Genomic DNA, 21,176 nt, shown 5'->3' with positions numbered 1-21,176 from the left:
TACCCAAGATCTGGTTTATTGTTTTGTTCTGTTTTACTTCTTGCTTGATTTTTTTCTTACCTTGTTTTGTTTCTGCTTTCTTCTAGTTAGTTTTGTTTCTTTTCTTCTGGCCTTGTTATTTTTGTCTTTTCTCTCTCTTTCTTCTATTATTTTCTGGACATATGATAAGATAGAGAAACTCACCCCAAAAGAAAGAAAAGGAGGAAGTACTCACTGCCAGGGATTTAATTAATATGGATATAAGTAAGATGTCAGAACTAGAATTCAAAAATTCAAAACAATGATTATAAAGATACTAGCTGAGCTAGGAAAAAAAGCATAGAAGACACTAGAAAATCCATTACTATAGAAGTAAAAGAGCTAATATCTAATCAGGCTGAAACTGAAAATGCTATTACTAAGATACAGTCAAAAATGGAGGCTATAACGGTGAGGATACATGAGGCAGAAGAATGAGTCAGTGATCTAAAAGACAAATGATGGCAAATAAGGAAGCTGAGAATAAAGGAAAAAAACAACTACTGGATCACGCGGGGTAACTGCAAGAAATCGGCAATACCATAAAGTGAAATAATATCCAGATAATAGGGGTCCCAGAAGATAAAGAGTGAGAGATGATCAGAAAGTTTATTTGAACAAATTATAGCTGAGAACTTTCCTAATATGGAGAAGAAAACAGGCATTCAAGTCCAGGAGGTACAGAGAACCCCCCTCAAAATCAATAAAAATAGGTCAACACTTTGACATATAAGAGTGAAGCTTGCAAATTTCAGAGACAATGAGAAAATCATGAAGACAGCTCAGGACAAGAGGTCCTTAACCTACAAGTGTAGAAACATAAGGTTGGCAGCAGACCTGTCCACAGATACCTGGAAAGCCAGAAAGGACTGGCATGTTATACTCAATGTGCTAAATGGGAAAAACATGCAGCCAAGAATACTTTATCCAGCAAGGTTGTTATTCAGAACAGAAGGAGATAGTTTCCAGGACAAAGACTAAAAGAATTCATGAGCACTAATCCATCCCTGGAAGAAATATTAAAGGGGATCCTTTGAACACAGAGAGAGCCCAAAAGTAATAAAGACCAGAAAGGAACAGAGACAATCTACAGAAACAGTAATTTTACAGGTAATACAATGGCACTAAATTCATCTTTCAATAACTACAGGGAATGTCAATGGACTAAACGTTCCAATCAAAAGACACAGGGTATCGGATTGAATAAAAAAACAAGACCCACCCATATACTGTCTACAGAGACTCATATTGGAGCCAAAGACACCTCCAGACTGAAAGTGAGGAGGTAGAGAGCCACATATCACGCTAATGGACATCAAAAGAAAGCTGGAGTACCATCCTTATGAAAGATAAACTGGATTTTACACCAAAGACTGTAATAAGAGATGAAGAAGGACACTATATCATAATAAAATGGTCTATCCAACAACAAGATTTAACAACTTTAAATATTTATGCCCCCAACTTGGGAACAGCCAAATATATCAATCAATAACAAACTTAAGGAAACTCATTGCTAATAATACAATAATAGTAGGGAATATTAACACACCATTCATAGCTATAGACAGATGGTCTAAGAAGAAGATCAAGAAAGAAACAATGGCTTTGATTGACACACTGGTCCAGATAGACGTCACAGTTATATTCACAGCATTTCATTCTAAAGCAAAAAAATACACATTCTTTTTGAGTGTACATGGAGCAGTCTCCAAAACTTATCAGATACTGAGTCACAAATCATGTCTTCACAGCTACCCAAAAACTGAGATTATACTAGGCATATTTTCAGATCACAATGCTTTAAAAGATGAACTCAATCATAAATCCCCCTACGACTTGCAGTCTCTTCTGATTTGGTTAACGCACATTTTTCTGGGGTCTTTTCCACCCTTTTAGTACTTTATTCTCTCCTTCATATATTCTTATCTGGATAAAATGACAAGGCTGAAAAACTCACCACAAAAAAAAAAGAACAAGAGGCAGTACTGAAGGCCAGGGACCTAATCAATATGGACATTGGTAATATGTCAGATCTAGAGTTCAGAATAACGATTCTAAAAGTGCTAGCTGGGCTCGAAAAAGGCATGGAAGATATTGGAGAAACCCTGTCTGGAGAAATAAAAGAACTAAAATCTAACCAAGCTGAAATGATAAAAGCTATTAATGAGGTGCAATAAAAAATGGAGGCTCTTACTGCTAGGATAAATGAGGCAAAAGAGAGAATTAGTGATATAGAAGACCAATCACTAATTCTCTCTTCTGCCTCATTTATCCTATAAAGAAGCTGAGCAAAAGAGAGACAAACAACTACTGGACCATAAGAGGAGAATTCGAGAGATAAGTGATACCAGAAGACAAAACAACATTAGAATAACTGGAATTCCAGAAGAAGAAGAAAGAGAGAGGGGAGCAGAAGGTATATTGGAGTGAATTATTGTAGAGAATTTCCCTAATATGGCAAAGGGAACAAGCATCAAAATCCAGGAGGCGCAGACAACCCCACTCAAAATCAGTAAGACTAGGTCCTAATAGTAAAACTTACAAGTCTAGTGATGAAGAGAAAATCCTGAAATCAGTCCAGGACAAGAAGTCTGTAACATCCAATGGTAAAAATATTAGATTGGCAGCATACTTATCCACAGAGACCTGGCAGGCCAGAAAGAACTGGCATGATATATTCAGAACACTGAATGAGAAAAACATGCAGCCAAGAATACTATATCCAGCTAGGCTATCATTGAAAATAGAAGAAGAGATAAAAAGCTTCCAGGACAAACAAAAACTAAAGAATTTGTAAACACCAAATGAGTTCTACAGGAAATATTGAAAGGGGTCCTCTAAGCAAAGACAGAGCCTAAAAGTAGTACATCAGAATGGAACAGAGACAATATACAGTAACAGTCACCTTATAGACAATACAATGGCACTAAATTCATATCTCTCAGTAGTTACCCTGAAGGTAAATGGGCTAAATGCCCCAATCAAAAGACACAGTATATCAGAATGGATAAAAAATAAACCCTATCAATATGCTGTCTACAAGAAACTCAATTTAGACTCAAAGACACGCCCAGATTTAAAGTGAGGGGATGGAAAACAATTTACCATGCTAATGGACATCAAAAGAAAGCTGGGGTGGCAATCCTTATATCAGATAAATTAGATTTTAAGCCAAAAAGTATAATAAGAGATGAGGAAGGACACTATATCATACTCAAAGGGTCTGTCCAACAAGAAGATCTAACAATTTTAAATATCTATGCCCCTAACGTGGGATCAGCCAACTATATAAACCAATTAATAAGAAAATCAAAGAAAGACATTGACAATAATACAATAATAAGGGACTTTAACACCCCCCTCACTGAAATGGACAGATCATCCAAGCAAAAGATCAACAAGGAAATAAAGTCCTTAAATGATACACTGTACACTGGACCAGATGGACATCACAGATATATTCAGAACATTCCATCCCAAAGCAACAGAATACACATTCTTCTCTAGTGCACATGGAACATTCTCCAGAATAGATCACATCCTGGGTCACAAATCAGGTCTCAATCAGTACCAAAAGTTTGGGATCATTCCCTGCATATTTTCAGACCACAATGCTCTGAAGCTAGAACTCAATCACAAGAGGAAAGTTGGAAAGAAACCAAATACATGAAGACTAAAGAGCATCCTTCTAAAGAATGAATGGGTCAACCAGGAAATTAAAGAAGAATTGAAAAAATTGATGGAAACAAATGATAATGAAAACACAATGGTTCAAAATCTGTGGGACACAGCAAAGGCAGTCCTGAGAGGAAAATATATAGTGATACAAGCCTTTCTCAAGAAACAAGAAAGGTCTCAAATACACAACCTAAACCTACACCTAAAGGAGCTTGAGAAAGAACAACAAAGAAAGCCTAAACCCAGCGGGAGAAGAGAAATAAAGATCAGAGCAACAATCAATGAAGCAGAAACCAAAAATCAATAAAACAAATCAACAAAACTAGGAGCTGGTTCTTTGAAAGAATTAATAAGATTGATAAACCCCCGGCCATACTTATCAAAAAGAAAAGAGAAAGGACCCAAATAAATAAAATCATGAATGAAGAGGAGAGATCACAACCAACACCAAAGAAATACAATTATAAGAACATATTATGAGCAACTCTATGCCAGCAAACTTGACAATCTGAAAGAAATGGATGCATTTCTAGAGACATATAAACTACCACAACTGAACCAGCAAGAAACAGAAAACCTGAACAGACCTACAACCAGTAAGGAGATTGAAACAGTCATCAAAAATCTCCCAACAAACAAGGGCTCAGGGCCAGACAGCTTCCCAGGAGAATCCTACCAAGCATTTAAAGAATAATTAATTCCTATTCTCCTGAAACTGTTCTAAAAAACTGAAATGGAAGGAAAACTTCCAAACTCATTTTATGAGGCCTGCATTACCTTGATCCTAAAACAAGACAAAGATCCCGTCAAAAAGAAAATTACAGACCAATATCCTTGATGAACACAGATGCAAAAATTCTCACCAAAATACTAGCCAATAGGATCCAACAGTACATTAAAAGGATTATTCACCACGACCAAGTGGGATTTATTCCAGGGCTGCAAGGTTGTTGGTTCAACATCTGCAAATCAATCAATGTGACATATTAATAAAAGAAAGAACAAGAACCTTATGATACTCTCAATAGATCCTGAAAAGCATTTGACAAATACAGCATCCTTTCTTAATCAAAACTCTTCAACATGTAGGGATAGAGGGTACATACCTCAATATCATCAAAGCCATCTATGAAAACCCCACCGCGAATATCATTCTCAATGGAGAAAAACTGAGAGCTTTTCCGCTAAGGTCAGGAACACGGCAGGGATGTCCATTATCACCACTGCTATTCAACATAGTACTAAAACTCCTAGCCTCAGCAATCAGACAACAAAAAGAAATTAAAGGCATCCAAATCAGCAAAGAAGAAGTGAAACTATCACTCTTTGCAGATGATATCATCCTTTGTGTGGAAAACCCAAAAGACTCCACTCCAAATCTGCTAGAACTTGTACAGGAATTCAGTAAAGTGTCAGGATATAAAACCAATGCACAGAAATCAGTTGCATTTCTATACACCAACAACAAGATAGAAGAAAGAGAAATTAAGGAGCCAATCCCATTTACAATTGCACCCAAAACCATAAGATACCTAGGAATAAACCTGACCAAAGAGGCAAAGTTCTGTACTCAGAAAACTATAGAATACACATGAAAGAAATTGAGGAAGACACAAAGAAATGGAAAAATGTTCCATGCTCATGGATTGGAAGAACAAATATTGTGAAAAATGTCTATGCAATCTACACGTTTAATGCAACCCCTATCCAAATCCCATTTTGTTTTTCAAAGAAATGGAACAAATAATCCTAAAATTTATATGGGACCAGAAAAGACCTCGAATAGCCAGAGGAATGCTGAAAAAGAAAGCCAAAGTTGGTGGCATCACAATTCCAGACTTCAAGCTCTATTACAAAGCTGTCATCATCAAGACAGTATGGTACTCGCACAAAAACAGACACATAGATCAATGGAACAGAACAGAAAGCCCAGAAATAAACCCTCAACTCTATGGTCAAGTAATCTTCGACAAAGCAGGGAAGAATGTCCAATGGAAAAAAGACAGTCTCTTCAAAAAATGGTGTTGGGAAAATGGGACAGCCACACACAGAAAAATGAAACTGGACCCTTTCCTTATACCAAACACAAAAATAGACTCAAAATGGATGACGAACCTCTCTATGAGAAAGGAACCCATCAAAATCCTTGAGGAGAACGCAGGCAGCAACCTCTTTGACCTCAGCCACAGCAACTTCTTCCTAGGAACGTCACCAAAGGCAAGGGAAGCAAGGGCAAAAATGAACTATTGGGACTTCATCAAGATCAAAAGCTTTTGCACAAAAAGGAAACAGTCAACAAAACCAAAAGACAACTGACAGAATGGGAGAAGATATTTGCACACAACATATCAGATAAAGGACTAGTATCCAAAATCTATAAAGAACTTCTCAAACTCAACACCCTAAGAACAAATAATCCAATCAAGAAATGCGCAGAGGACATGAACAGACATTTCTGCAAAGACTTCCAGATGGCCAACAGACACATGAAAAAGTGCTCCACATCACTCGGCATCAGGGAAATACAAATCAAAACCACAATGAGATACCACCTCACACCAGTCAGAATGGCTAAAATTAACAAGTCAGGAAACAACAGATGCTGGCCAGGATGCAGAGAAAGGGGAACCCTCCTACACTGTTGGTGGGAATGCAAGCTGGTGCAACCACCCTGGAAAATATCATGGAGGTTCCTCAAAAAGTTGAAAATAGAGCTACCCTACGACCTAGCAATCACACTGCTGGGTATTTACCCAGAAGATACAAATGTATTGATCTGAAGGGGCACGTGCACCAGAATGTTTATAGCAGCAATGTCCACAATAGCCAAAGTATGGAATGAACCTAGATGTCCATCCACAGATGAATGGGTAAAGAAGATGTGGTATATATATATACAATGGAATACTATGCAGCCATCAAAAGAAATGAAATCTTGCCATTTGTGATGACATGGATGGAACTAGAGGGTATTATGCTTAGCAAAATAAGTCAATCAGAGAAAGACAATTATCATATGATCTCCCTGTTTTGAGGAAGTTGAGAGGCAATGTGGGGGGTTTGGGGAGTAGGAAAAGAATAAATGAAACAAGATGGATCGGGAGAAAGACAAACCATAACAGACTCTTAATCTCACAAAACAAACTGAGGGTTGCCAGGAGGAGGGGGGTAGGGAGAGGGAGGTAGGGTTATGGACATTGAGGAAGGTATGTGTTATGGTGAGTGTTGTGAAGTGTGTAAACCTGGCCATTCACAGACCTGTACCCCTAGGGCTAATAATATATGTTAATTAAAAATGAAAATTTTAAACACATAAATAAATAAAATAAAAATAAAAGCCACTGAAGGTTAAACCTCTGCCTTCAGCTCAGGTTATGATCTCACAGTCCTGGGATCGAGCCCTGTGTCGGGCTTCCTGCTCACTGGGGAGCCTGCTTCCCCTTCCCCCTCTGTCTGCCTGTCTGCCCCCTTGTGATCTCTCTCTCTGTCAAATAAATAAATAAGATCTTTAAAAAAATAAAATTTTTAAAAAATGCCACTGAAGACTTCAGAGAATTAAAATTAAAACCACAATGAGATACTACCACAAGCTTACCTAAACCACAAAAATGAAAAAGACGAAAGGTACCAAGTGTTTCTGAGATTGGAAATATAGCCTGAAACAACCACTTTGAAAAAGTGTTTGGTCGGGCGCCTGGGTGGCTCAGTGGGTTAAGCCGCTGCCTTCGGCTCAGGTCATGATCTCAGGGTCCTGGGATCGAGTCCCGCATTGGGCTCTCTGCTCAGCGGGGAGCCTGCTTCCCTCTCTCTCTCTCTGCCTGCCTCTCCATCTACTTGTGATTTCTCTCTGTCAAATAAATAAATTTAAAAAAAAAAAAAAAGAAAAAGTGTTTGGTAGTATCTACTAAGCTCAGCATACACACACACATACTCTGACTCAGAAATGCCTGTCTTAGGTATGTGCCCAAGAGAAAGGAAAGTAAGTATCCGTCTAAAAGGTAGGTACAAGTATGGACATCCATAACAACATTAAGTAAAAGAACTAGAAAATACCCAAATCCCCATAACAGATATATAGCTTAAAGTATCTACAATGTAATACTATACACCAATGAAAATGATCTGCAACTACAATGATAATATAAATCACATACTCAAACACACACACACATACACACACACACCCCTATTATGTTGATTTGAAGGAGCCAAACGTAAAAGAGTACATGCTGTATGATTCCAGAAATTTTTTTCTTCGAATCTCCCTACTGAGTTTAAGAAAGAAGAGGAAAATCAACACCTCATTTCCTTTCATTTGAAAGTATTTAGTGTCCCCTTATATTACATTCAGAATAACCTCAGAGAAGCATATATCCTCTGAGCTCTTGAAAAGTGGTGCACTGCACAGAGTACATATCTGATGGAAAGAAAACTGAGTATTAGCAGGAGATATATCTGACCTGCACCAGACCTAACCCACTAATTCTAGGTGACCTTGGGTAAGTTAAGACAGCTCTGCTTGCCTCACCAGTCAAAAGGGGTCAGATCATACCGGCCACCCAACAACCGAGGCCTCAGACACAAAATAATGTCATTCTCATCTTGAAGAGCACTCTGAATTTATAGAAAGAATTCATAGTGGAAGCCCAAGGTATTATTTTTATAGACAAGTTGTCCAATGCATAGTAACTATAATTATTTTTTTTGTTTTTTATAATTATTACCTTCTCATTTTTCTTAAATAAATACCCCTTATGTATTTTTTTAAAAATGCACACTGAAGCATAGCTTTCACCCAAAGACATGGCCCTGGGGGCACCTGGCGTCCTCAGTCAGTAGAGCATGTGACTTTTGATACTGGGGTCATGGTTTTGAGTCCCACATTGGGTGCTGAGATTACTCAAAAAAATAAATAAACTTTAAAAAAACCATATAGCTCCAGCCTAACATCACCCAGTATGAGCTGACATAGTTCAACACATGTTTTTGTTGTTGTTCTTGATGTTGTTTAGATTTTATTTATTCATTTGAGAGAGACAGCATGATTGATGGTTGGGGGGTGGAGGAGGAGAGGGAGAAGCAGACTCCCCACTAAGTAGGGAGCCCGACACGGGGCTCAATCCTAGGACCCCGAGATTATGACCTGAGCTGAAGGCAGACAGATGTTTAACCACCTGAGCCACCCAGGCACCCCCAACACGTGTTTTTTTAATTCTTCTTTAGTACACTGGTTAGGAATGTAGCCTCTGGAGACAGACTAGGGCCAAACCCTAGTTCTGCCATTTACAAAGTGTGAGTTTGAATATTTTACTTCTCCTTGGATTGGCTTCCATCTCCCCTTCTGACCTCATTTCCTACCATCTGTACTCTATCTGCCAGGTTCCAGCCACTCAAGCTCATCATCAGCTCCTGGAACAAATGATGCCACACACATCACAAATCAAGAAGCCAGCCTAGGCCTAGTAGCCTCTTGTCCTTCAGGACTCACCTCAAATGCCACTTCCTGAGAAAGAACTTTATGGACAGCCCAATCTAAGTAATCCCTGACCCATCATTTTCTCTTCTGTGTATGTGTTTACCTTCCTAAAGCCCATATGGAACTGACCCACTTATGATCTAACAGCTTATTGCCAGTTTTCCCGAATCTGAATGAAAGCTCCAGAGACTCTGCCTATCTTGTTCTCTGTGCTATATTCCCAGTACCTAGTTTAAGGCCTCACATATAAATCACTAAAAATGTATGACCTAAATGAAGGAATTATTACCTATTTGACACACAGGAGCAGACACAGATATTTGACAAAGAAATTAGATGCCAAAGATTCAAAATTTTAAGAACTTTTTGTTGTAAATCCAGAGTTCTTTTCAAATTGGAATGAGCCAGAACCAACTATTTGAACCAAATTATTCAAAATTTAAACCCTTCCCACCTACCTCCTTGTTTGGGATACAGCAGACCTAGGGTGAGCCCAGGAATCTTCAGTTTCCACCAACACTCCCTGACAATTTTGATGAAGTGGTCCATGAACCACACTTGGCAAAATCCTGACCTAAACATCTGATATTTGTGTAACATTAATGCATACCATGCAGATTATGTGATATGAAGGGCATCTCCATTAATATAATTACTCAAAGGGGGCACTGGTCCTTCCCTCCTACCTATGACCACAGATTGCTTCCCCACATAAAATCACACTTAAACCCAACAGTATTCCTGTGTAGGGGGAGGAATTGGGTATCACTTTACTAAAGTATAGATGAGGCTGGTGGAAGGGTAGTGACTTACCTAACGTTTCCCAATGATGGGAACCCGATGTCTTCATTCTTGCTCCAGGAAACTGACTAGCACACTGGACATTATACTTGGTTCTTCTCTATCAGCTCCTGTTTGGAGGGCCTACACTCCACACCTTTCTCTGATGTTCTACTAGAAGGGAAAGTCAAGGAATCAGACAGCAGTTGGAATAGAGGAAAAAGTGAGAGGAAGGGAAAGCACATGAAAGACAGGGGAAAGGGTGAGCACAAGCTTGCCTGTGCCCACTCAGTTCACAGAAAGCTGTGCAATGATGCATAGCCCCCTCCCACACACACAAGTGACACTGAAGCACTCACATCATGGAAATGGGGCCTTATCCCTGTTTACTGTTCCATGTCCAAGTACTCTCTCTGGTAGTTATACTAAGAGGTTTATGTCAGAGGTGGGATCACATTGACAGAATTAAGGAGGCCAAGTTGGAAGAGGCAACTAGCATTTAGAGGGCCTACTAAATGCCACCCAATATAAGTCATTATTTTCAGACTTTTTTTCTTTAAATCCTCAAAGTATTGCTTTAACAGGGGAAACGTTGCTTTCTTTCTATAGACAGGGAAATACTCAAGCTCAGAAAGTAAAAAGTCCATGCTCAAAGACCCCTAAGGAAATGACAAACAGAGAAGCCAACCTGAAGAAGCTTCGGATGGCAGGACCTCAGCTTCAGCAAGCAGACCACTGCACAACTTGCTACCCAAAATAAGCAAGGAGAGCCTCTGCAGATTACTGGACTGAAGAAAAAAGAGGCCAAGACTCAATAGCAGAACACATACAATACACACAGGAAACACAAGCTGAAGCACCAGGCCCTGGGGAGCAGGGGACACTACACTGCAGGGCACTACAGGACCTCTTCTTTTTAAGGCTATTATCATTCAGAACAAGAGAATTAGTAGACTTTCCTAACATACAGAAACACACAGAAAGTGAGACAAAATGAGGAGATAGGGAAACATCTCCTAAATGAAAGAACAGGACCAAACCACAACAAGAGACCAAAGTGAAACAGGTACAAGTCGTATGCCTGATAGATAATTTAAAGTAATGATCGTAAAGATACTCACTGAAACAGAGAAAAGAGTAGAGGACGTCAGGAAGACCCTTTACACAGAGATAAAAAAGAACCAATCAGAGATCAAGTGCACAATAAAAGAAATTAAAATTAAAAATACACTTGATTGAATAAATAGCAAGCAAGGTAAAGCAGAGGAACAAGTGAATTAATGACCAGGAAGACAGAGTAATGGAAAATAACCAAGCTGAACAAAGGAGAGGAAAGAAAATTATGCAAATTGAGAATGGTCTTAGGGAACTCAGTGACTCCATCAAGTGTAATAACATCTTCATTATTAGGATCTCAGCAGAAGAAGAGAGATAAAGGGGCAGAAATTTTATGTGAAGAAATAATAGCTGAAAATCTCACTAGTCTGGGGAAAGAAGCACATATCTAGATCCATGAGGCATAGAGATCCACTCCCCTCCAAATTCACCCCAAGGAGGTCCACACCTGCCTCTCTGCCTACTTGTGATCTCTCTCTCTCTCTCTCTCAAATAAATAAATAAAATTTTAAAAAAAGAAATAACAACTAACAACACAAAAATATAAACTGTAACATAATATTATGAAAACCTATATGCCAACAAATTGCACAACTTTGAAGAAATGGATAAATTCCTTGAGATACATAAACTACCAAAAGTAAAGCAGGAAGAAATAGAAAATTGGAACAGAAAAATTGAATCACTAATCAGAAAACTCCCCAAAACCAAACTTCAGGACCAGAGAGCTTCACAGGCTAATTCTGCTGAACATTTAAAGAAGAGTTAATATCCATTCTTCTCAAACTATTCCAAAACATAAAAAAGGAAGGAAAACTTCCCAACTCAATCTATGAGGCAAGCATTATCAGAAACCAGATAAAGACAACAAAAAAAAAACATAGGCCAGTATCTCTGACAAAAATAGATGTAAAACTCTCAACCACATACTAGCAAACCAAACCCAAAAATACATTTCAAAAAATCACTTACCACAATCAAGTGGGATTTATTCCTGGGTTGCAAGGCTGCTTCAATATTCATAAATCAATCAACGTGATACATCATATCAATAAAAGAAAGGATAAGATTATTTCAACCAATGCAGAAGAAGCATTTGGCAAAATATAGTATTATTCATGTTAAAAACCTTCAACAAAGTCAGTTTACAGGAAACATACCTCAACATAGTAAAGGCCATCTATGAAAAACCCAAAGCTAAAACATTTAATGGGAAAAACTGAGAGCTTTTCCCCTAAGGTCAGGAACAAGACAAGGATGTCCACTCTCACCACTGTTATTTAACATAGTACTGGAAGTCATAGCGACAGCAATCAGACAACAAAAAGAAATAAAAGGCATCCAAAGGCAAGAAGGTAGTAAAACTTTCACCATTTGCAGATGATATGGTATTATATATAGAAAACCCTAAAGACTCCACCAAAAAACTGCTAGAACTGAAAAACAAATTCAGTAAAGTCACCGTACACAAAATCAGTGTACAGAAATGTTTCATTTCTATGCACCAAAAACAAAGCAGCAGAAAGAGAAATTAAGAAAACAATTCCATCTACAATTATACCCCAAACAATAAGATACCCATAAATAAACCTAACCAAAGAGGTAAAGGATCTATACTCTGAAAACTATGAAACATTGATGAAAGAAATTGATGACACAAAGAAATGGAAATACATTCTACGTTCATGGATTGGAAGAATAAATATTGTTAAAATGTTTATTTTACCCCAAGCAATGTACACACTTAATGCAATCCCTATCAAAATACCAACAGCATTTTTCACAGAACTGTAACAAATAATCCTAAAATTTGTATCGAACCACAAAAGATCCCAAATAGCCAAAGCAATCTTGAAAATGAAAAGCAAAGCTGGAGGCATCACAATTCCAGACCTCAAGCTATAGTACAAAGCTATACTAATCAAGACAGTATGGTGGGGCGCCTGGGTGGCTCAGTGGGTTAAAGCCTCTGCCTTCGCCTCAGGTCATGATCCCAGGGTCCTGGGATCGAGCCCCGCATTGGGCTCTCTGCTCCGCAGGGAGCCTGCTTCCTCCCCTCTCTCTCTGCCTGCCTCTCTGCCTGCTTGTGATCTCTGTCTGTCAAATAAATAAAATCTTTAAAAAAAAAAAAAAGACAGTATGGTATTGAGGAGCACCTAGTTGGCTCCATCAATAGAGTGTGGGACTCTTGATCTCAGGGTCATGAGTTCATGCCCCATGTTGGGCATGGAGTCTACTGAAAAATAAAAAAGAAAAAAACATGGTATGGTACTGGCACAAGTCAAAGGAACAGAATACAAATCCCAGAAATAAACCCACAATTATACGGTCAATCTTCAATAAAGCAGGAAAAAATATCCAACGGGAAAAAGACAGGCTCTTCAACAAATAGTGTTGGGAAAACTGGACAGCAACATCCAAAACAATGAAACTAGACCACTTTCTTACACCATACACAAAAATTAATTTAAAATGAATTAAAGACCTAAATGTGAGACCTGACACCATAAAAACCCTAGAACACAAGCAGTAACTTCTTTGACATCAGCTATAGCAATTTCTTTCTAGATATGTCTCCTGAGTCAAGGGAAACAAAAGTAAAAATAAACTATAAAGACTACATCAGAACAAGAAGCAAACAATCAGCGAAACTAAAAGGCAACCAATGGAATGGGAGAAGATATTTGCAAATGACATCTCTGATAAAGGGTTAGTGTGAAAATATTAAAGAACATATAAAACTTAAGACCCAAAAAACAAATAACACAATTAAAAAATAGACAGAAGACATGAATAGACATTTCTCCAAAGAAGACATCCAGATAGCCAACGGACACATGAAAAGATGCTCAACATCATGCATCATCAAGGAAATGCAAATCAAAACTACAACGAGCTATCACCTCACACCTGTCACAATGCCTAAAATCAAAAACAGAAGACACCAGTATTGTTGAGGATGTGGAGAAAAGGGAACCTTCCTGCACTACTGGTAGGAGTGCAAACTGGTATAGCCACTACGGAAAACAGTATGAAGCTTCCTCAAAAAATTAAAAATAGAACGACCCTACAATCTAGGAATCACACTATTGACTATTTCCACCAAAAAAATACAAAAACAGGGGTACATGGCTGGCTCAGTCAGTAGATCATCTGACTCTTAATCTCAGGATTGTGAGTTCAAGCCCCATGTTGGGTGTGGAGGTTACTTAAAAAGAAAAACAAAACAAAACAAAAAACTCCACTAATTCAAAGGAATGATGCACCCCCTATGTTTACTGTAGCACTATTCACAATAACCAAACTAGGGAAGCAGCCCAAGTGTCCATCAACATATGAATAGATAAAGAAGATGCGATATATACATACATATACAATGGATATTGTATATGGATAAGAAGGAATGAAATCTTGCCACTTGCCACATGGATACAACTACAGAGTATAACACTGAGCAAAATAAGTCAGAGAAAGACAAATACCATAGGATTTCACTGATATGTGGAGTTTAAGAGACAAAAGAGGGGCATCTGGGTGGCTAGAACACTGCTGACAGAAATTAAAGATCCAACTAAATGGAGGGACATACCATTTTCATGTGTCAGAACACTAGTATTATTAAGATGTCTGTTCTGCTCAAACTGATCTACAGATTCACTGTAATCCTAATAAAAATCCTAGCACAAATTTTGTCTTTAAGAAGCTAAGAAGTTGATTCTAAAATTCATGTTGAAATGTAAAGGACCTAGATTATAAGAACAACTTTGAAAAAGAACAAATTAGACTGTGCTATTTACAACATGGATGGACCCAGAGGGTATTATGCTAAGTGAAGCAAGTCAGACTAAGACAGACAAACACCATATGATTTCACTCATATGTGGAACCTAAGCATCTCTCTTTGGCTCAGGTTATGTTTGCCAGGTACTGAGATTGAGCCCCACACCCAAATTCCAGCTCAGCCGGGAGTCTATTCTCCCTCTCCCTCTGCTTGTGTTCTCTCTGTCTCTCTCTCAAATGAATAAATAAAATTTTTTTAAAAAAGGAAACAAATGAGCAAATGGAGAAAAAAGTGAGAAAAACAAAACAAGACATACACTTGTAAGTATAAAGAACAATTTGATGGTTACCAGAGGCAATGTGGGTGGAGAAAATAGGAGATGGAGATTAAAGAGTACACTTATCAGATGAAAAAAATAAAATGAAATGATTAAAGTTTTACATAAGGTATGAAATTAATAACATTTAGTTTGTAAAAAATAAAAAAAAGGAAAGCAACACTTGATAACTATCATAGTAACAAATGATCCAGGCAATAGATCTGAGTGCATCAGTCTGCATCAAATCCCACAGCAGTCACTGAGTCACCATGGTAAACATATTGGCCAGGGAAAGCTAGGAAAAAAACAAACAGCAACCACCCTGATTTGGTTCCTAACATGTGCTAGGAATTGGGCTGGACTGACATAACACACAGTAATTCACCCCTCAAGTATTCCTGACAATATATTCCCAGCAGCTTTAGTAATATATACATATGTGCATACATATGTACCCACATTCACATATGCTTCTTCCTCTTCTCTCCCCACTCGAGATCCCAAGAATTCATTATAGTGGAATATCTGGGGAGTAAAAAAGAAAAACACTACAATTCAATGGATTCAATTCTAAATACACATACAAACTTGAAAACTACTAAACTATTTTTTTCAGATGAACTGTAGACCTGTCTTTGGAACATTTTTCTCCCTAGTTTCAATACATTGCCAATAACCTCTAAAAGCTGATATAAAAATACAAACAAATGCATGCTATGCATCAAGTACTTTTTCCACTGCAGAGGAAGTAGCCTGAGCTTTCAACCAAAAAGATTCCTCGATGGCTATTTTTCAACATTTTGGCTTCTGAGAGTTAAGTGAAAATATATGTGTAAATTGCAATTAAAAGATAGTGTCATTTGGACACCTGGGTGGCTCAGTCATTAAGTGTCTGCCTTCAGCTCAGGTCATGATCCCAGGGTCCTGGAATTGAGCCCCGCTTCAGGCTCTCTGCTTGGCAGGAAGCCGACCTCTCCCTCTCCCACTCTGCCTGCTTGTGTTCTCTCTCTGGCTGTCTCTCTTTCTGTCAAATAAATAAAATCTTTAAAAAATAGTAAAAATTAAAAAAAATACCATCATTCATGATAGTACCAAAAAGTATAAAATAATTAGGAATCATCTCTCTACTTATATGTAAAGGTAGGTACATTGAACAGTACAAAACACTGCTGATAGTACCAAAAAGTATAAAATACTTGGGAATCCTCCCTCTACTTATATGTAAAGGTAGGTACATTGAACAGTACAAAACACTGCTGACAGAAATTAAAGATCCAACTAAATGGAGGGACATACCATTTTCATGTGTCAGAACACTAGTATTATTAAGATGTCTGTTCTGCTCAAACTGATCTACAGATTCACTGTAATCCTAATAAAAATCTTAGCGCACATTTTTTTTTTAAGAAACTAAGAAGTTGATTCTAAAATTCATGTTGAAATGTAAAGGACCTAGATTATAAGAACAACTTTGAAAAAGAACAAATTAGATTGTGCTATTTACAACATGGATGGACCCAGAGGGTATTATGCTAAGTGAAGCAAGTCAGACTAAGACAGACAAACACCATATGATTTCACTCATATGTGGAATCTAAAAAAGCAAATGAATAAACAAAGAGCAGAATCAGACCTATAAATACAGAGAACAAACTGATGGTTGCCAGAGGGGAGGGTTTTGGAGGATGGACAAAATGGCTGAAGGGAAATGGGAAATACAGGCTTCCCGCTATGGAATGAATAGGTCACAGAAATAAAAGGCACAGCATAGTCAACAGCTTTGTAATAGTGTTTGTATGGGGACAGATGGTAGCTACACTTGTGAAGAACACAGAATAACGTATAAACTTCTTGAATCACAATGTTGTACACCTGAAACTAGTGTGACATTGTGTGTCAACTACTCAAATTTTTTTTTAAGATTTTATTTATTTATTTGTCAGAGAGAGAGAGGAGCGAGAGTGAGCACAAGTAGACAGAGAGGCAGGCAGAGGCAGAGAGAGAAGCAGGCTCCCTGCCGAGCAAGGAGCCCGATGTGGGACTCGATCCCAGGATGCTGGGTGGCTCAGTTGGTTAAGCAGCTGCCTTCGGCTCAGGTCAAATTTTTTTTAAAAAAAGAACAAAGCTGGAAGATCAAAACTACCTGATTTCAAGAGTTATGATAAAGCCTTCAGTAACCAGAACAGTGTGGTATTGGCATCGAGGTAGACAGGAAGAAGATCAAAGGAACAGAATTAAGAGTCCAGAGTTCACACCCATATGAACAACTGATTTTTGACAAAATTGCAAAAGCAATTCAGTGGAGAGAGGACAGTCTTTCAACAAATGGAGTTGAGACAGGTGCATATCCATATGCACAAACAGTCATCCATGTATCTTACCATATACAAACATCAACTCAAAATGGATCATAGACCTAAATATAAAACCCAAAACTTCTAAAAGAAAACAAATGAGAGGGGCACCTGGGTAGCTCCATCGTTAAGCATCTGCCTTTGGCTCAGGTCATGATCCCAGGGTTCTGGGATGGAGCCCTGTGTCGGGTTCCCTGCTCTGCGGGAAGCCTGCTTCTTCCTCTCCCACTCCCTCTGCTTATGTTCCTGATCCCACTGTCTCCCTGTAAAATAAATGAATAAAATCTTAATTAAAAAAAAGAAAAGAAAAAGAAAGGAAAAAAATCCTTATGACCTTGGGTTAGGTAAAGATTTCATAGATGCAAAATCGAAACTATAATTAATAAGTGAACAAATCAATAAACTGGACTTCCTCAAAGTTAAAAATTTCTACACTTCCAAAGACACTATTGAGAGAATTAAAAGATAAGCCACTGACCAGGAGAAAATATTTGTAAATTAGAACTCTGATAAAGGACTTGTATCCAGAATACAGAATTTCTCACAAAGGTCATTAACAAGAAAACAGTTACTCTAACAAATAAATGGGCAAAAAAAATTTAAATAGACACTGTTAGAGAGAAGGGAGTTGGGGTAAATTGGAAGGGGAGGTGAATCATGAGAGACTATGAACTCTGAAAAACAATCTGAGGGGTTTGAAGTGGCGGGGGGGATGGGAGGTTGGGGTACCATGTGGTGGGTATTATAGAGGGCACGGATTGCATGGAGCACTGGCTGTGGTGAAAAAATAATGAATACTGTTTTTCTGGAAATAAATAAATCAATTTAATAATTAAAAAAAAGATACATAAATGTTTGGGCACCTGGGTGGCTCAGTGGGTTAAGCCTCTGCCTTTGGCTCAGGTCATGATCTCAGGGTCCTGGGATCGAGTCCCGCATAGGTCTCTCTGCTCCACAGGGAGCCTGCTTCCTCCTCTCTCTCTCTCTTCCTGCCTCTCTGCCTACTTGTGATCTCTGTCTGTCAAATAAATAAATAAAATATTTTTAAAAAACATACATAAATGTTAAATAAGCACTTGAAAAGATGCTAAACAAACTTTTCTCAAATATTCAAATCCATTAGGGAAATATAAATAAAAACTACAACATACCACTACACCCTTCTAAGAATAGCCAACATTAAAAAACATGACCATACCAAGTCCTGGCAGGGTTGTGGAGGATGGAACTCTCATACACTGCTAATGGCAATGAGAAATGGTACCAACACTTTGGAACACAGTTTGCCAGTTTCTTAAAATGTCAATCTTACAACTATATATGTCCCAGCCATTGTACTCCTAAGTATTTACCCTAGAGAAAGAAAATGTTATGTCCAAATGAAGACTCATATACAAATATTCATAGCAGCTTTATTTATAAGAGCCCCAAAGTGGAAGGCAGCTATGCTCACCACTATACCACCAATGCGGAGAGCCCCAAATCGGAAACAACTCAAATATTCATGACCAGGTAAATGGACAGAACAAATTGTGATACATCCGTACAATGGAATAATGGAATATTAGTCAATCATAAAAAGGAGGAACTATCCATACATGCAACAAATGGATAAATCTAGAAATAATTAGGTTGTAAGAAACAAGACACAAAAAATACACACTGAATATTCTATTCACATACAACTGTAAGAAAAGAAATCTAACCCATACTGACAGAAGATCAGTAGTTGCCTGGGAATGGGGTAGAGTGATGTGGAGAGAGAGAGGATGGAGAGAGGTAGATGGGGGTATTACCAAGGGGCACAAAGAATGTTTTTAAGGTGATGGATATGTTCATTATCTTGACTGTATTAGTATTAGATTCACAGGTACATACATGTATCAAAGCTTATCAAAGCATATACTTTAAATATGCAGTGTACTATATGTCAATCATACATCAATAAAGTACTTTACATATATTTATATATTCAAATTCTCTGATGCAATTAAATAAATCAGGGAGAAGATTTCCACAACTGTGTTCTTATAACATTAGCAGATCCACACACTGTCTTACCAAATTTGTCCGTGCTACATATAACCAAAATAGAAATAATCATTTTAGTGAAATATATCCAAATACTTAGGGAAAGTTGATGTCCATATCCTTCTAAAGTATGGAAATAAAAATATTCTATTCTAGGAAAATAATCATAATGATATTTAAGTGTAACTGGTTATTTTAGGGAATGTAGCTGAGTATCATTATAAGAGGGCAAACTCTAGGGTAATAATTATCTTTTTTATGTTAAGTTCTAGGGGTACCTGGGTGGCTCAGTTGGTTGAGAGTCTGTCTCTTGGTTTCAGCTGTGGTCCTGGTCTTAGGGTCCTTGGTTCGAGTTCCACGTTGGGCTCTGCACTCAGTGAGGAGTCTGTTTGTCCCTCTCCCTCTGCTACTCCCCTTGCTCTCTCTCTCTCTGAAACAAGTGGATAAAATCTTTAAAATAATAATAATAACAATAATAATATAATAACAGTAATAATAATAATTCCTTGTCACTGATATCTTTAACTAACACTTGGAAATTTTCTGGCTCTTTAAAACATTTCATTATATAATAGGAAAATATCATGGGCACCAGAGAAAAATATGTTACAATGTCATATTACTAGGAAGATCTAACAAATGCACATTTCCATACCCATCTGAAAGACATGAGAATCGCTGATTATTTACACAGAACAATTTAGGTGTATGTATGTTAATGTATATTAAATGTATGTTTAAGACCAAGTAAGTTTCTTCCTAAACTGGATGATTCATTGTTTTTAGGGAAGAAAAGTCTCTCTAAGATGAGCCTCAAGGGCTTACTACACAGGCTATAGCTGCTGATGAAATAAAATTCCACTTGCTAAACCTCTTCTCCCATGATGAGATCAAAGCAGCTTCTCTACTTTTAGGCTAGTTTATGAACCTCAAAGGAGCTGTTCCACAACATGCTTTTTTCAGATCTATGCACTCTCTTTAGCCAGGTACCATATTCCACCAGGGATGTAAGGTGATGGGCTCTCCTGAGGACTGCTGGAGTAGAAGCCATCCGGACACATCCTCAGAACCTGCCTCCTTCAGGCACCTGATATGAGCTGGGCCACCCACCATGAAGAGCTATACAGGGAGAGACAGATCCAGCAATCACTGTGTTTTATTGGAGTAACTAAGTGCCTAATACAACGCTAGGTCCCCTTTCACCAAAAGCAAACCACCTTCACTCTTCAGACCACCACTACTAGCTGCCTGTGATCACCCCTCCAATGGAGCAAGTTCAGGGAAATGAGCAACCATATTAGCAATAATAAGCTGGTATTGGAGGAATGAAGGGAAAATGGAGTCTCACATACAACGTTATGTCAAATGGGCATATCTGTTTCCTAAGGCCCATGTTATGACAGATGAATAACTTAAACGGCCTTTGAGATGGAAGTCCCATTTCTCCCAACCAGAGAGTTTCAGATGAGGGTTTAGAAAAGGATTCCAAGGTGATTCTGACTTGTGTCCAGGTTCAGGGCCCTATCTGAGTGGCAGATAAAGGAGATACAGGAGTTATCTGATTGGGGGGGGGTACAGACATCTAATATTTATGAAGCATTTAGTTAAAGCAGGCCCTAG

At 38.1% G+C, this 21,176-nt stretch overlaps 1 long non-coding RNA gene across 4 annotated transcripts in view; it reads right to left on the bottom strand.

Annotated features, from left to right (window-relative positions):
• The window catches only part of LOC122897044, a 53,590-nt gene that overhangs the window by 10,943 nt on the left and 21,471 nt on the right, over positions 1-21,176 (bottom strand). For all 4 annotated transcript variants that reach the window (XR_006382457.1, XR_006382459.1, XR_006382460.1 and 1 more), the window contains exons 4-6: positions 19,835-19,986; positions 15,631-15,696; positions 9,989-10,129 (exon numbers count right to left, since the gene is read on the bottom strand). This is a non-coding gene — a long non-coding RNA (uncharacterized LOC122897044). The remainder of the gene's footprint in view (positions 1-9,988; positions 10,130-15,630; positions 15,697-19,834; positions 19,987-21,176) is intronic.

Source organism: Neovison vison, chromosome X, assembly GCF_020171115.1.
Source record: "Neovison vison isolate M4711 chromosome X, ASM_NN_V1, whole genome shotgun sequence".
Taxonomy (NCBI): domain Eukaryota; kingdom Metazoa; phylum Chordata; class Mammalia; order Carnivora; family Mustelidae; genus Neogale; species Neogale vison.
This window is presented reverse-complemented; position numbering and strand designations above follow the sequence as displayed.